This window comes from Triticum aestivum, chromosome 5B (genome assembly GCF_018294505.1).
Source record: "Triticum aestivum cultivar Chinese Spring chromosome 5B, IWGSC CS RefSeq v2.1, whole genome shotgun sequence".
Taxonomy (NCBI): domain Eukaryota; kingdom Viridiplantae; phylum Streptophyta; class Magnoliopsida; order Poales; family Poaceae; genus Triticum; species Triticum aestivum.
The window spans coordinates 567,477,342-567,494,754 of NC_057807.1; the positions used below are offsets into that span (position 1 = coordinate 567,477,342).

The 17,413-nt window shown below is 36.6% G+C and overlaps 1 pseudogene; it reads right to left on the minus strand.

Moving 5' to 3' along the window:
• Positions 1 to 765: 765 nt before the first annotated feature.
• Positions 766 to 17,413, minus strand: part of LOC123115034 (E3 ubiquitin protein ligase DRIP1-like) — a 137,087-nt pseudogene continuing 120,439 nt past the window's right edge.

A 17,413-nucleotide genomic window follows, 5' to 3' on the forward strand; every position in this document is an offset into this window, starting at 1 on the left:
CGGTGGGCTGGCGGGGCGGGCTAGCGGCTCGGGGCGGTGCTTTATATAGGCTGCCCCCGGGCGGAGTCCCGCTCGGTACGGGCCGTAGGTCGATTCGTTTTTTATATAATTTCGCACAGAAAATCAAAAGAAAGAAATACTAAACGGACTCCAAAAATTTCCCCGGCTTATAAAATCAAGCCGGATAAGATGAGCATATTTTTCCTAAATTCAAAAAAAAACGAAAAACTCCGAAATAAAATCCTATCTAATTTTATTATTAAATCCTCAATATTTCTTTATTTTGGGAAAGTCATTTTATTCCCTCTCTCATATTTTTGTAATAGAAATAATTGATGATAAAATAAATAAAATCAAATGATCCTATTCCCAAAATTTGAGAAAACTCAAATATGAAAATAACGAAATCCCCAACTCTCTCCGTGGGTCCTTGAGTTGCGTAGAATTTCTAGGATCAAAACCAAAAGCAAATAAAATATGATATGCATGGATGATCTAATGTATAACATTTCAAATTGAAATTTTGGGATGTTACATTAATGCGGGACACATGCCTCTGCATTGTTTACATGCGTTCAATTCAAACAATGGCCTCGCTTGGGGCTGCGGCATGGGGTTTTTCTGGAGTAGCTCTGGTGCAAGTGGCTACTGGAGTTAAATTGATAGGCTTCACTGATTGCAATAACCTGCATGCCTGGCTCTGGCGTCATGAACTCATTCGCCGAAGCACCCACCGACCTCTAACCTCGTCCTTCATATTGCATCTCAGCCACCGCTTGAGTAGGCCGTGCAATGTAGGCAGATCAGCTCGTCATGGCATGGAATCTCCACCTGCATTTCACACAAGTGTATACACAAGGTGTCAGACAAAAGAGTAGGCTCGCATACTTTCTCAGCAGGCTCGGTAACAGGAAGAGATATGATTTAGTGATGTATTATTTGGGAGCTTTGCAACAGAAAAATGGTGCAAATAAATTCTACTATGTCACCAACCAAATCTACAAATGCAGCACAGTAGTTCCTTTTAATGGAAATTGGTGGGGACTAGCCCCTTCAAAAAAGTAGCAAACTCTAGATTTATCGATAATGTAATGCTTGGAAGCAAGCGCCTTGAAAGGAGGACACAGACTTGAGTAGGGTTTGTGGAGTGACAACAATTTAAAATGGAAGTACAAGGACATCTAAAAGGCTCACCTTATCTTCACTTGCTAGCTCAAGTTTTTTTATTAATCAGCCTAAGGATGGAGGATATCCACATAGTTCCATCTCTGGAACAAGAAGAAAATAGTCATATTGAAGAACAAAACGTATTAAATTCTTGGAATCTAGTTACATGTTATTACATCACCAACAACAAATTGCTGTAGGAATGAATGGGAAAAATACACATAGGATTTTTTGATGAAATATGGTCTCCATTGTTGATAAAAATTCATAAGAGCACTGTTTTTCTAAGTTCCCGGCCTTCATGTTTTGAAATGAAGAGAAGAACTCTGGCTAATAGCAGAGCAATCTATGCATCTAGTAGAAAATATAACAGGAGAAGGGCCATCAGCACACTGAGCCATCTTACGCTGGGAAAATATCTCCAGCAATATATACTAAGAATAAGAGGATCCTAAGGAAAGTTTCAGAGGCCTCTTTTTAAAAAAAAAATTGGACTGCTTACCACATGTGTCACGTGGTTGAGAGGCCTCTATCATTGTTGACAAGAAACTTGAAGACTAAAGGCGAACTCACTTAATCCTGTAGAAATTCTTTTACAGCCGAGAAAGAAGTTTAGGTTCGACCATGCAAAATAGTTCGCATTTCTATGTGAGGAAGCAAAACACACGATCTATCGGAATCAGCATAAATATTGAATATGCTGCAACAAATTGCTGTAGGAATGAATGGGAAAAAAACACATAGGATTTTTTGATGAAATATGGTCTCCATTGTTGATAAAAATTCATAAGAGCACTGTTTTTCTAAGTTCCCGGCCTTCATGTTTTGAAATGAAGAGAAGAACTCTGGCTAATAGCAGAGCAATCTATGCATCTAGTAGAAAATATAACAGGAGAAGGGCCATCAGCACACTGAGCCATCTTACGCTGGGCAAATATCTCCAGCAATATATGCTACGAATAAGAGGATCCTAAATATCAGGCGAGGAAAGCGTGGTCTTTGACCGGCTGAGAGAAGGCAAAAGCGGCGGCGGAGCTCTGGTTAGTGATGGGGGGGCTAGGGGGTAAGAAAGCCCATCCTATTGTGCTGTATTTTTGTGGGTGGAAATAGAAGAGTGGGAGGGAGGCGATTACATGTTGGCAGCAGGGGGAGGGGTGGTGCCCGACTACTCATAGCCGTACCGGGGTTCTGAAGAATTTTTTGTACAGCGTACTTTTTGTCGTACACCTACACCAAGCTATGTACCGTCTGTATTCTGAACTGTCTTCCTTTTTTGTTTTTAGAAAAAAACTTTTTTCTGTTCAGGACCAGGTCATTCCAGTTTTCATTGCCTTTTGGTTTTGCCGATCGGCTCAAACAACTTCTCTTGCATACATCTTGTTGTTGATGTACAAAGATATATCTGGTCTCAACAAAGATCTGCATGCTGCCATAGACTCCAGGGTGATGGTCTTGACAAAGATCTGCATACCACTACAGATCAGGACTCCAGGATGATGGTCTTGACAAAGATCTGCAAACCACTACGGATCTAGACTCCAGTGTGATGATCTTGCCGGAACGTTCACCTGGTATCCTTCCTGGCAAGGAGGCTACTGTGGCCCATGTATAGTTGGGTGAGTGAACCCAATGGTCACGATACCGACAAGAGGCTAAACTTGGATGTAAATTATCACTTAGATAAACACAAGGAAAATGAAGAAGGAATGGAGAAAATCGACGAGGCAACAATCTATACAAAGCGCAAAGACGGCGTCCAGCACGAGCGCATGTGTTCGTACCGTTGCTCCACCCCAACAAAGTTTATAAAGGGCCCCGTACCAGGATCACAACACTGGAAGGCAATACAATGAGGAGAGCATCCAATAGCACTATAGAAGCCATCTTCCAACACAAGATGTCGCCATCTCCCATGTCATCTTCATAGTTGCCGTCATCACCATCACTGCAACATCTACCCTCTAAGTTAGTCATACTTGTAATCGTGTATCGCATCCTGTAAGCATTGCAAGATGTATTATCTATAAGCATTCATCTTTATGTCAGAAATCCATGATTTCTTCTTGCAATCCAGTAATCATGTATGAGTAATTCAGGAAGGCAATGGGTTGAGGCACATCCTTGCAACCCTACGTATTTGTATGAGGATTGGTGGAATGTATATGAATAATTATTTTCATGTATGTGTTCGATTGCTATCGAGTTTTCTTAGAGAAGACAACAAGGTTATGCACATTTTAACTACTAGGGCAAATGTCAATGTCCCGCATCAGTAACCTCAAGGTTTTATTTTGGTGAATATTTTTGATGATGCCTGGAAGACCATGGGAGGCACAAGATTGAATCATGATATATCACGGAAATAAGTCGGCGGAATCTCACCCTGGGGTGCAACTTCTCCCCCACCAATGGTTTGTATCCTGCTCGTGAAGACAAGGCAGTGGCGGCTTTTTGAAGAAGGAATGAGGTCCTTCCCGCTTAGTCCTCGTTTTGGCGGTGCCGGTAGTCCAATAACGAACTCATCCGCCGGAGTCCCCACCAGCCTCTGGACTTTATCCTTCGGTTTGTGGCTCAGCCATCGCTTGAGGAGGCCCTACACTGTCGTCGAGGGGCAGACCGACCTATCATGGCATAACATATCCACCTACTTTTTACACAAGTAAAGAATATATATATATATACTGGGTTTAGGCAAAATAATACGAAGAATAATAATGATGTAACTAAATTGTGCCAGGTCACCATCGAAGTCTACAAATGCAGCAGGGTTATTCCTCTTAATGGAAATGGATGGGGAGACCGGTCCCTTCACAATTTCTGAAAAATAAAATCTACAAATGCAGGAAACTGCAGATTTATTGATGATCTAATTCTAATACTTGGAAGCAAGAACCTTGACAAGAGGCCCATCACAAGTCAAAATCAAAGTACAATGACTTGTGAAAAGCTCACCTTAACGTTACTTGCTAGCTGAAGTTTTTGATAATGAGCTTCAGGATGGAGGCGACCTCCATAGTTCCATCTCTGAAACAAGATGAAAAATCCATATTGAACAGAATGTATTAAATCCTTAGAATCTAAAGAGACTTCTGCCCTGGTTGAAACAGAAACATGAAGATTAAAGGGTAATTCAATTAATTCTATACATAACTTTTTCATATTGAACAAGAAGTATATCTAAGTAAAGTATGAGAGGCCTTTATCATTGTTGACCAAGAAACTTGAAGATTAAAGGGGAACTCCTTAATTCTGTTGAAATTATTTTTTATCTGAGGCCGCCGTTTAGCTTTTTCCCTGCAAAAACTGTTTTCATTTTGACTTGAGGACACAACAAAATGGTCCATCAGAATCAGTAAAAGACATTGAATGTCCTGTAATCTTACTATTTTGGTGCAGTCACTAGTGAAAACCAGACTCGGCTTTCCCACAAACTATCCTCTGTGGTTGTTATATTTTTGCGACTTCCCCTAAGACAAGAACTTGATTTTTGCGATTTCCTCGCACTTGAACGGACTAAACTATGTAAGGGCTTATAAAGCTCTTCCTTCTCAATCGTCTTACAGTTCTTTCGATCTTGAGAAATATCTGCAGTGTTTTGTTTTGGATGGTAGTTTAGTTCGAATAAGCAAATGTTACAAGACAATTGGCGTCACTTGCTGGCAATACTTTGATACTACATTTTTTTATTTGCATATATTGTCATCTTGGTTAATTTTGGTGCCATCTTTGGGGTTTCAACCAACGAAGAAATGGACCTCTCTTCTATCTTTGCTGGCACTATAATAGTTGCAGCCTCAGAAGCATCAACTTTTGTCTGAGGTGGAAACACATTATCCCGGATAGCGTGAATTTTTTCATTAGCCCTTCAAACGAAGAAACAACCAATGATGCTAGGTAGCAACATATAGTAGAGTACGCGAGTCGAGATCACAGGGAAAAAGTAATAAGTGGCTGGAATTCTAAGCTTTTGTTTCACAACAATAATCTATATATACATAGATAGTTTCTTCTATACATAGATACATTCTACTCCATCCGTCCCAAAATGTAAGATCATTTTTGACATTCTTAAATTTTGGGACAAAGGGAGTAAGTATTTGCTTCTCAAAGAAAATAGTTTCTTCTGGTTATTAGGGAGATCGAGTTTATTAGCTTATAATTGCACTTGTATTGCATAACTGCGTAGGTGTACTTATACGTATATTTAAAGAAAATGGGAATTGACAAGTTGAAAAAACAATGTGGTAGGGAACTATATAGATAAGCTTGGTATTTTAACAAATATCCCTTAACTGAGTTTTCTCTTCAGGAGCAATCCCAAGAGCAGCGTCGCATAAGGGGCAGGATTCTATCTCCTCCTCATCTATTTTTTCCATGATACACTCCCGACAAACTGTTTATACAAAAATATGGTCACAAGAGGAACTCCACAGGCAGGCAGGTAAATTTCATATTGAGAATTGGAAGAACAAAATTTTACGCAAGCGACAAATGAAAACAATAATACGAATAAATTAGTTAGTAGCAACAATGCAACAAGACTAGATACATGACTTGCATCCCGATTGCATTGAGAGCGCGAGTAATGGGTGCAGAAGTAGCGCCAGGCTTATGGATGAAGTGGCTTAGCCACATTTTATTTAAGTGGACTCAACATAATGTGTTGTAGTCGCTTTGTCAAAGAAAAAAGTAGTGCCGCCACAATTTATTTAAGAATGTGAAGCGCGGCTATACCAAAACACAGAACTGAAATATATACTTCCTCGACACAAATTACTACTCTCTCCAAACATTACTACGTACTCCACCCCACAACTAAACTTCTGCCAAATGGACACAAGGAAGCAGACTGTACTCACGTCGGCTGAATACAAATGAAATGGACACAACATACACTACAAGAAATATGTCAACTAGTGACCTTTTGTCAGTGACCCTGGAAGAATTGGTCATAGATCTATGACCATTTCTGACCAATTGGTCAAAAGCTGTTCGGGGGGCTCCGAACCCTAAACCATTGCGACCATTTTGGTTAGAAAGGTCGTAATTTCCTTACATGAAATGGTCACAAAGCAAACAGTGCTAGTCTGCTGCCTTATTTCTAGTTGTTAATGACCAATATAGATGGTCATAGCCATGTATATTGTGGTGGGTTGTGATGACTAGGCGCCATCTCATCAGTTTTGCCTATGTGTCATGTCCATGTGGCAGTTTTTGCCCTAGGTTGTGAAGCAACCTATATTTCTGTTATTCCAAAAATTTCCAAAAAATTCTCATAAATGTTTTGGATCATATCTTCATCAAATATGTCAAAAACATTCCTTGCCTAGTTCAAAAATAATTCGAAAATATTCATTTTCCTATTCTGTTCAGAGCAGCACTTTGTGAAGGAAGTACCACTTTGGCATGTCCAAATGGTATCCATTTTCTACAGTGCTTTCCTATGCCCAAACAACCATCCTCCACCAAATGCCAGCTCAATCCATTCATTATTTTGAGCCCAGCTTCAACATTCGTATTTATGTCCAATGTGGTACTTTGTAAAGCAAGTACCACCTAGGCTCCTCCTTTTGAGGTGAAAATTGGTGAAGACGGTCTTCTTAGTAACTGATCATCCTCAGCCAAAACTGACGCCCATTAGCCATGTGCATTTCCCGTACCGCAAATCAAACACTTGGCTGCTTATTCATGTTTGAGCATCGATCGGTCTCCTCGTGAGAATCTTATGTTGTGATTTTCTTCCTAGCACCTACCTAGGGAGTTCCCAACCCACTAGACATGCCTAGGCTGCCCAAAACACATGGCAACGCCACGGTCACGCGGTGACCACGCGGCGGGCATGCGAGCTTACGCGCTCTAGAGTTGGGGCCCTCGGCCACCGTCCAAACCTCGATGTCTCGCCATCAAACCATGTATTTCTGATTAAATAGATACTTATTTACCTAGAAATAATTTTTGGAAAAAATAAAGAGCAAACTATGAGGCAGTTGCAGTTCAAATTTGACCCGTTTCCAACTGAATCGACGGCAATTTGTCTTTTTCACCAGAGGTGGATCAAAACTTTTTTCACCCAACCATTTTGTCAATTGTGCATTATATATGGCCTAGTATTTTATAAAATTGATTTGGTCCATTTTTGCAACAATTATTTGGTAGTTCCTTCAAAAAAAACCTCCTTTTGGGCACTCGGAAAATGAAAAATGAATTTTCCGTGCAAAGAAAATGAAAACTTCCTTAGGCAACATTGTTTGGAATTCCAAGATGTACTCTTGTGCACAATATGATATCATTTTAACAAACTATGCCATGAATGTGGCCATAAGATTGATCATTTGGCTTGAAAGCCATGAATCTTCACGCATGATAGCTCATTTCTGAGAACACTTTTTTAAAATAATTACTGTATTACAAGTTTATTATTTTTCCTAGAAACTTGGTCACATATAATGACACAATGCAAAGGTTTTCCAATTTTTTGATTTTTTTTTGAATTTTTTATGCCCGTTTGAAAATGCGGTCAAAACGGTGGGCTTGACCGTTCCTAGCTAGTGGTTGAATCTTGGAATTTTTTTGGTGTTTCTATGATAAAATAGATACTTACGTACCTAGAAATGATTTTTAGAAAAAATAAAGAGCAAACTATGAGGCAGTTGCAGTTCAAATTTAACCCGTTTCCAACTGAATCGACGAACATTTGTCTTTTTCACCAGAGGTGGATCAAAACTTGTTTCACCCAACCATTTTGTAAATTGTGCATTATATATGGCCTAGTATTTTATAAAATTGGTTTGGTCCATTTTTGCAACAATTATTTGGTAGTTCCTTCACACAAAAAACTCCTTTTGGGCACTCAGAAAATGAAAAATGAATTTTCCGTGCAAAGAAAATGAAAACTTCCTTAGGCAACATTGTTTGGAATTCCAAGATGTACCCTTGTGAACAATATGAGATCATTTGAACAAACTATGCCATGAATGTGGCCATAAGATTGATCATTTGGCTTGAAAGCCATGAATCCTCACGCATGATAGCTCATTTCTGAGAACACTTTTTTAAAATAATTACCGTATTACAAGTTTATTATTTTTCCTGGAAACTTGGTCACATATAATGACACAATGCGAAGGTTTACCAATTTTTTGATTTTTTTTTGAATTTTTTATGCCCGTTTCAAAATGCGGTCAAAACGGCGGGCTTGACCGTTCCTAGCTAGTTGTTGAATCTTGGAAAACTTTTGGTGTTTCTATGATAAAATAGATACTTATGTACCTAGAAATGATTTTTGTAAAAAATAAAGAGCAAACTATGAGGCAGTTGCAGTTCAAATTTGACCCGTTTCCAACTGAATCGACGAACATTTGTCTTTTTCACCAGAGGTGGATCAAAACTTGTTTCACCCAACAATTTTGTCAATTGTGCATTATATATGGCCTAGTATTTTATAAAATTGATTTGGTCCATTTTTGCAACAATTATTTTGTAGTTCCTTCACATAAAAACCTCCTTTTGGGCACTCGGAAAATGAAAAATGAATTTTCTGTGCAAAGAAAATGAAAACTTCCTTAGGCAACATTGTTTGGAATTCCAAGATGTACCCTTGTGCACAATATGAGATCATTTGAACAAACTATGCCATGAATGTGGCCATAAGATTGATCATTTGGCTTGAAAGCCATGAATCTTCACTCATGATAGCTCATTTCTGAGAACACTTTTTTAAAATAATTACCGTATTACAAGTTTATTATTTTTCCTGGAAACTTGGTCACATATAATGACACAATGCGAAGGTTTTCCAATTTTTTGATTTTTTTTTGAATTTTTTATGCCCGTTTGAAAATGCGGTTAAAACGGTGTGCTTGACCGTTCCTAGCTAGTGGTTGAATCTTGGAATTTTTTTGGTGTTTCTATGATAAAATAGATACTTACGTACCTAGAAATGATTTTTGGAAAAAATATAGAGCAAACTATGACGCAGTTGCCGTTCAAATTTGACCCGTTTCCAACTGAATCGACGAACATTTGTCTTTTTCACCAAAGGTGGATCTAAACTTGTTTCACCAAACCATTTTGTCAATTGTGCATTATATATGGCCTAGTATTTTATAAAATTGATTTGCTCCATTTTTGCAACAATTATTTGGTAGTTCCTTCACAAAAAAAACTCCTTTTCGGCACTCGGAAAATGTAAAATGAATTTTCCGTGCAAAGAAAATGAAAACTTCCTTAGGCAACATTGTTTGGAATTCCAAGATGTACCCTTGTGAACAATATGAGATCATTTGAACAAACTATGCCATGAATGTGGCCATAAGATTGATCATTTGGCTTGAAAGCCATGAATCTTCACGGATGATAGCTCATTTCTGAGAACAATTTTTTAAAATAATTACCGTATTAAAGGTTTATTATTTTTCCTGGAAACTTGGTCACATATAATGACACAATGCGAAGGTTTCCCAATTTTTTGATTTGTTTTGAATTTCTTATGCCCGTTTCAAAATGCGGTCAAAACGGCGGGCTTGACCGTTCCTAGCTAGTGGTTGAATCTTGGAAAACTTTTGGTGTTTCTATGATAAAATAGATACTTATGTACCTAGAAATGATTTTTGGAAAAAATAAAGAGCAAACTATGAGGCAGCTGCAGTTCAAATTTGACCCGTTTCCAACTGAATCGACAACAATTTGTCTTTTTAACCAGAGGTGGATCAAAACTTCTTTCACGCAACCATTTTGTCAATTGTGCATTATATATGGCCTAGTATTTTATAAAATTGATTTGGTCCATTTTTGCAACAATTATTTGGTAGTTCCTTCACAAAAAAAAACTCCTTTGGGGCACTCGGAAAATGAAAAATGAATTTTCCGTGCAAAGAAAATGAAAACTTCCTTAGGCAACATTGTTTGGAATTCCAAGATGTACCCTTGTGCACAATATGAGATCATTTGAACAAACTATGCCATGAATGTGGCCATAAGATTGATCATTTGGCTTGAAAGCCATGAATCTTCACGCATGATAGCTCATTTCTGAGAACACTTTTTTAAAATAATTACCGTATTACAAGTTTATTATTTTTCCCGGAAACTTGGTCACATATAATGACACAATGCGAAGGTTTACCAATTTTTTGATTTTTTTCTGAATTTTTTATGCCCGTTTCAAAATGCGGTCAAAACGGCGGGCTTGACCGTTCCTAGCTAGTTGTTGAATCTTGGAAAACTTTTGGTGTTTCTATGATAAAATAGATACTTATGTACCTAGAAATGATTTTTGGAAAAAATAAAGAGCAAACTATGAGGCAGTTGCAGTTCAAATTTGACCCGTTTCCAACTGAATCGACGAACATTTGTCTTTTTCACCAGAGGTGGATCAAAACTTGTTTCACCCAACCATTTTGTCAATTGTGCATTATATATGGCCTAGTATTTTATAAAATTGATTTGGTCCATTTTTGCAACAATTATTTGGTAGTTCCTTCACAAAAAAACCTCCTTTTGGGCACTCGGAAAATGTAAAATGAATTTTCTGTGCAAAGAAAATGAAAACTTCCTTAGGCAACATTGTTTGGAATTCCAAGATGTACCCTTGTGCACAATATGAGATCATTTGAACAAACTATGCCATGAATGTGGCCATAAGATTGATCATTTGGCTTGAAAGCCATGAATCTTCACGCATGATAGCTCATTTCTGAGAACACTTTTTTAAAATAATTATCGTATTACAAGTTTATTATTTTTCCTGGAAACTTGATCACATATAATGACACAATGCGAAGGTTTCCCAATTTTTTGATTTTTTTTGAATTTTTTATGCTCGTTTCAAAATGCGGTCAAAACGGCGGGCTTGACCGTTCCTAGCTAGTGGTTGAATCTTGGAAAACTTTTGGTGCTTCTATGATAAAATAGATACTTATGTACCTAGAAATGATTTTTGGAAAAAATAAAGAGCAAACTATGAGGCAGTTGCAGTTCAAATTTGACCCGTTTCCAACTAAATCGACAACAATTTGTCTTTTTCACCAGAGGTCGATCAAAACTTGTTTCACCCAACCATTTTGTCAATTGTGCATTATATATGGCCTAGTATTTTATAAAATTGATTTGGTCCATTTTTGCAACAATTATTTGGTAGTTCCTTCACAAAAAAACCTCCTTTTGGGCACTCGGAAAATGAAAAATGAATTTTCTGTGCAAAGAAAATGAAAACTTCCTTAGGCAACATTGTTTGGAATTCCAAGATGTACCCTTGTGCACAATATGAGATCATTTGAACAAACTGTGCCATGAATGTGGCCATAAGAATGATCATTTGGCTTGAAAGCCATGAATCTTCACGCATGATAGCTCATTTCTGAGAACACTTTTTTAAAATAATTACCGTATTACAAGTTTATTATTTTTCATGGAAACTTGGTCACATATAATGACACAATGCGAAGGTTTTCCAATTTTTTTTGAATTTTTTATGCCCGTTTGAAAATGCGGTCAAAACGGTGTGCTTGACCGTTCCTAGCTAGTGGTTGAATCTTGGAATTTTTTTGGTGTTTCTATGATAAAATAGATACTTACGTACCTAGAAATGATTTTTGGAAAAAATATAGAGCAAACTATGAGGCAGTTGCCGTTCAAATTTGACCCGTTTCCAACTGAATCGACGAACATTTGTCTTTTTCACCAAAGGTGGATCTAAACTTGTTTCACCCAACCATTTTGTCAATTTTGCATTATATATGGCCTAGGATTTTATAAAATTGATTTGCTCCATTTTTGCAACAATTATTTGGTAGTTCCTTCACAAAAAAAACTCCTTTTGGGCACTCGGAAAATGTAAAATGAATTTTCCGTGCAAAGAAAATGAAAACTTCCTTAGGCAACATTGTTTGGAATTCCAAGATGTACCCTTGTGAACAATATGAGATCATTTGAACAAACTATGCCATGAATGTGGCCATAAGATTGATCATTTGGCTTGAAAGCCATGAATCTTCACGGATGATAGCTCATTTCTGAGAACAATTTTTTAAAATAATTACCGTATTAAAGGTTTATTATTTTTCCTGGAAACATGGTCACATATAATGACACAATGCGAAGGTTTCCCAATTTTTTGATTTGTTTTGAATTTTTTATGCCCGTTTCAAAATGCGGTCAAAACGGCGGGCTTGACCGTTCCTAGCTAGTGGTTGAATCTTGGAAAACTTTTGGTGTTTCTATGATAAAATAGATACTTATGTACCTAGAAATGATTTTTGGAAAAAATAAAGAGCAAACTATGAGGCAGCTGCAGTTCAAATTTGACCCGTTTCCAACTGAATCGACAACAATTTGTCTTTTTAACCAGAGGTGGATCAAAACTTGTTTCACCCAACCATTTTGTCAATTGTGCATTATATATGGCCTAGTATTTTATAAAATTGATTTGGTCCATTTTTGCAACAATTATTTGGTAGTTCCTTCACAAAAAAAAACTCCTTTGGGGCACTCGGAAAATGAAAAATGAATTTTCCGTGCAAAGAAAATGAAAACTTCCTTAGGCAACATTGTTTGGAATTCCAAGATGTACCCTTGTGCACAATATGAGATCATTTGAACAAACTATGCCATGAATGTGGCCATAAGATTGATCATTTGGCTTGAAAGCCATGAATCTTCACGCATGATAGCTCATTTCTGAGAACACTTTTTTAAAATAATTACCGTATTACAAGTTTATTATTTTTCCTGGAAACTTGGTCACATATAATGACACAATGCGAAGGTTTACCAATTTTTTGATTTTTTTTGAATGTTTTATGCCCGTTTCAAAATGCGGTCAAAACGGCGGGCTTGACCGTTCCTAGCTAGTTGTTGAATCTTGGAAAACTTTTGGTGTTTCTATGATAAAATAGATACTTATGTACCTAGAAATGATTTTTGGAAAAAAATAAAGAGCAAACTATGAGGCAGTTGCAGTTCAAATTTGACCCGTTTCCAACTGAATAGATGAATATTTGTCTTTTTCACCAGAGGTGGATCAAAACTTGTTTCACCCAACCATTTTGTCAATTGTGCATTATATATGGCCTAGTATTTTATAAAATTGATTTGGTCCATTTTTGCAACAATTATTTGGTAGTTCCTTCACAAAAAAACCTCCTTTTGGGCACTCGGAAAATGAAAAATGAATTTTCCGTGCAAAGAAAATGAAAACTTCCTTAGGCAACATTGTTTGGAATTCAAAGATGTACCCTTGTGCACAATATGAGATCATTTGAACAAACTATGCCATGAATGTGGCCATAAGATTGATCATTTGGCTTGAAAGCCACGAATCTTCACGCATGATAGCTCATTTCTGAGAACACTTTTTTAAAATAATTACCGTATTACAAGTTTATTATTTTTCCCGGAAACTTGGTCACATATAATGACACAATGCGAAGGTTTACCAATTTTTTGATTTTTTCTGAATTTTTTATGCCCGTTTCAAAATGCGGTCAAAACGGCGGGCTTGACCGTTCCTAGCTAGTTGTTGAATCTTGGAAAACTTTTGCTGTTTCTATGATAAAATAGATACTTATGTACCTAGAAATGATTTTTGGAAAAAATAAAGAGCAAACTATGAGGCAGTTGCAGTTCAAATTTGACCCGTTTCCAACTGAATCGACGAATATTTGTCTTTTTCACCAGAGGTGGATCAAAACTTGTTTCACCCAACCATTTTGTCAATTGTGCATTATATATGGCCTAGTATTTTATAAAATTGATTTGGTCCATTTTTGCAACAATTATTTGGTAGTTCCTTCACAAAAAAACCTCCTTTTGGGCACTCGGAAAATGTAAAATGAATTTTCTGTGCAAAGAAAATGAAAACTTCCTTAGGCAACATTGTTTGGAATTCCAAGATGTACCCTTGTGCACAATATGAGATCATTTGAACAAACTATGCCATGAATGTGGCCATAAGATTGATCATTTGGCTTGAAAGCCATGAATCTTCACGCATGATAGCTCATTTCTGAGAACACTTTTTTTAAATAATTATCGTATTACAAGTTTATTATTTTTCCTGGAAACTTGATCACATATAATGACACAATGCGAAGGTTTCCCAATTTTTTGATTTTTTTTGAATTTTTTATGCTCGTTTCAAAATGCGGTCAAAACGGCGGGCTTGACCGTTCCTAGCTAGTGGTTGAATCTTGGAAAACTTTTGGTGTTTCTATGATAAAATAGATACTTATGTACCTAGAAATGATTTTTGGAAAAAATAAAGAGCAAACTATGAGGCAGTTGCTGTTCAAATTTGACCCGTTTCCAACTGAATCGACAACAATTTGTCTTTTTCACCAGAGGTGGATCAAAACTTGTTTCACCCAACCATTTTGTCAATTGTGCATTATATATGGCCTAGTATTTTATAAAATTGATTTGGTCCATTTTTGCAACAATTATTTGGTAGTTCCTTCACAAAAAAACCTCCTTTTGGGCACTCGGAAAATGAAAAATGAATTTTCTGTGCAAAGAAAATGAAAACTTCCTTAGGCAACATTGTTTGGAATTCCAAGATGTACCCTTGTGCACAATATGAGATCATTTGAACAAACTGTGCCATGAATGTGGCCATAAGATTGATCATTTGGCTTGAAAGCCATGAATCTTCACGCATGATAGCTCATTTCTGAGAACACTTTTTTAAAATAATTACCGTATTACAAGTTTATTATTTTTCATGGAAACAAGTCACATATAATGACACAATGCGAAGGTTTTCCAATTTTTTGATTTTTTTTGAATTTTTATGCCCGTTTGAAAATGCGGTCAAAACGGTGTGCTTGACCGTTCCTAGCTAGTGGTTGAATCTTGGAATTTTTTTGGTGTTTCTATGATAAAATAGATACTTACGTACCTAGAAATGATTTTTTTAAAAAATATAGAGCAAACTATGAGGCAGTTGCCGTTCAAATTTGACCCGTTTCCAACTGAATCGACGAACATTTGTCTTTTTCACCAAAGGTGGATCTAAACTTGTTTCACCCAACCATTTTGTCAATTTTGCATTATATATGGCCTAGTATTTTATAAAATTGATTTGCTCCATTTTTGCAACAATTATTTGGTAGTTCCTTCACAAAAAAAACTCCTTTTGGGCACTCGGAAAATGTAAAATGAATTTTCCGTGCAAAGAAAATGAAAACTTCCTTAGGCAACATTGTTTGGAATTCCAAGATGTACCCTTGTGAACAATATGAGATCATTTGAACAAACTATGCCATGAATGTGGCCATAAGATTGATCATTTGGCTTGAAAGCCATGAATCTTCACGGATGATAGCTCATTTCTGAGAACAATTTTTTAAAATAATTACCGTATTAAAGGTTTATTATTTTTCCTGGAAACATGGTCACATATAATGACACAATGCGAAGGTTTCCCAATTTTTTGATTTGTTTTGAATTTTTTATGCCCGTTTCAAAATGCGGTCAAAACGGCGGGCTTGACCGTTCCTAGCTAGTGGTTGAATCTTGGAAAACTTTTGGTGTTTCTATGATAAAATAGATACTTATGTACCTAGAAATGATTTTTGGAAAAAATAAAGAGCAAACTATGAGGCAGCTGCAGTTCAAATTTGACCCGTTTCCAACTGAATCGACAACAATTTGTCTTTTTAACCAGAGGTGGATCAAAACTTGTTTCACCCAACCATTTTGTCAATTGTGCATTATATATGGCCTAGTATTTTATAAAATTGATTTGGTCCATTTTTGCAACAATTATTTGGTAGTTCCTTCACAAAAAAAACTCCTTTGGGGCACTCGGAAAATGAAAAATGAATTTTCCGTGCAAAGAAAATGAAAACTTCCTTAGGCAACATTGTTTGGAATTCCAAGATGTACCCTTGTGCACAATATGAGATCATTTGAACAAACTATGCCATGAATGTGGCCATAAGATTGATCATTTGGCTTGAAAGCCATGAATCTTCACGCATGATAGCTCATTTCTGAGAACACTTTTTTAAAATAATTACCGTATTACAAGTTTATTATTTTTCCTGGAAACTTGGTCACATATAATGACACAATGCGAAGGTTTACCAATTTTTTGATTTTTTTTGAATGTTTTATGCCCGTTTCAAAATGCGGTCAATACGGCGGGCTTGACCGTTCCTAGCTAGTTGTTGAATCTTGGAAAACTTTTGGTGTTTCTATGATAAAATAGATACTTATGTACCTAGAAATGATTTTTGGAAAAAAAATAAAGAGCAAACTATGAGGCAGTTGCAGTTCAAATTTGACCCGTTTCCAACTGAATAGATGAATATTTGTCTTTTTCACCAGAGGTGGATCAAAACTTGTTTCACCCAACCATTTTGTCAATTGTGCATTATATATGGCCTAGTATTTTATAAAATTGATTTGGTCCATTTTTGCAACAATTATTTGGTAGTTCCTTCACAAAAAAACCTCCTTTTGGGCACTCGGAAAATGAAAAATGAATTTTCTGTGCAAAGAAAATGAAAACTTCCTTAGGCAACATTGTTTGGAATTCCAAGATGTACCCTTGTGCACAATATGACATCATTTGAACAAACTATTCCATGAATGTGGCCATAAGATTGATCATTTGGCTTGAAAGCCATGAATCTTCACGCATGATAGCTCATTTCTGAGAACACTTTTATAAAATAATTACCGTATTACAAGTTTATTATTTTTCCTGGAAACTTGATCACATATAATGACACAATGCGAAGGTTTCCCAATTTTTTGATTTTTTTTTGAATTTTTTATGCCCGTTTCAAAATGCGGTCAAAACGGCGGGCTTGACCGTTCCTAGCTAGTGGTTGAATCTTGGAAAACTTTTGGTGTTTCTATGATAAAATAGATACTTATGTACCTAGAAATGATTTTTGGAAAAAATAAAGAGCAAACTATGAGGCAGTTGCAGTTCAAATTTGACCCGTTTCCAACTGAATCGACAACAATTTGTCTTTTTCACCAGAGGTGGATCAAAACTTGTTTCACCCAACCATTTTGTCAATTGTGCATTATATATGGCCTAGTATTTTATAAAATTGATTTGGTCCATTTTTGCAACAATTATTTGGTAGTTCCTTCACAAAAAAACCTCCTTTTGGGCACTCGGAAAATGAAAAATGAATTTTCTGTGCAAAGAAAATGAAAACTTCCTTAGGCAACATTGTTTGGAATTCCAAGATGTACCCTTGTGCACAATATGAGATCATTTGAACAAACT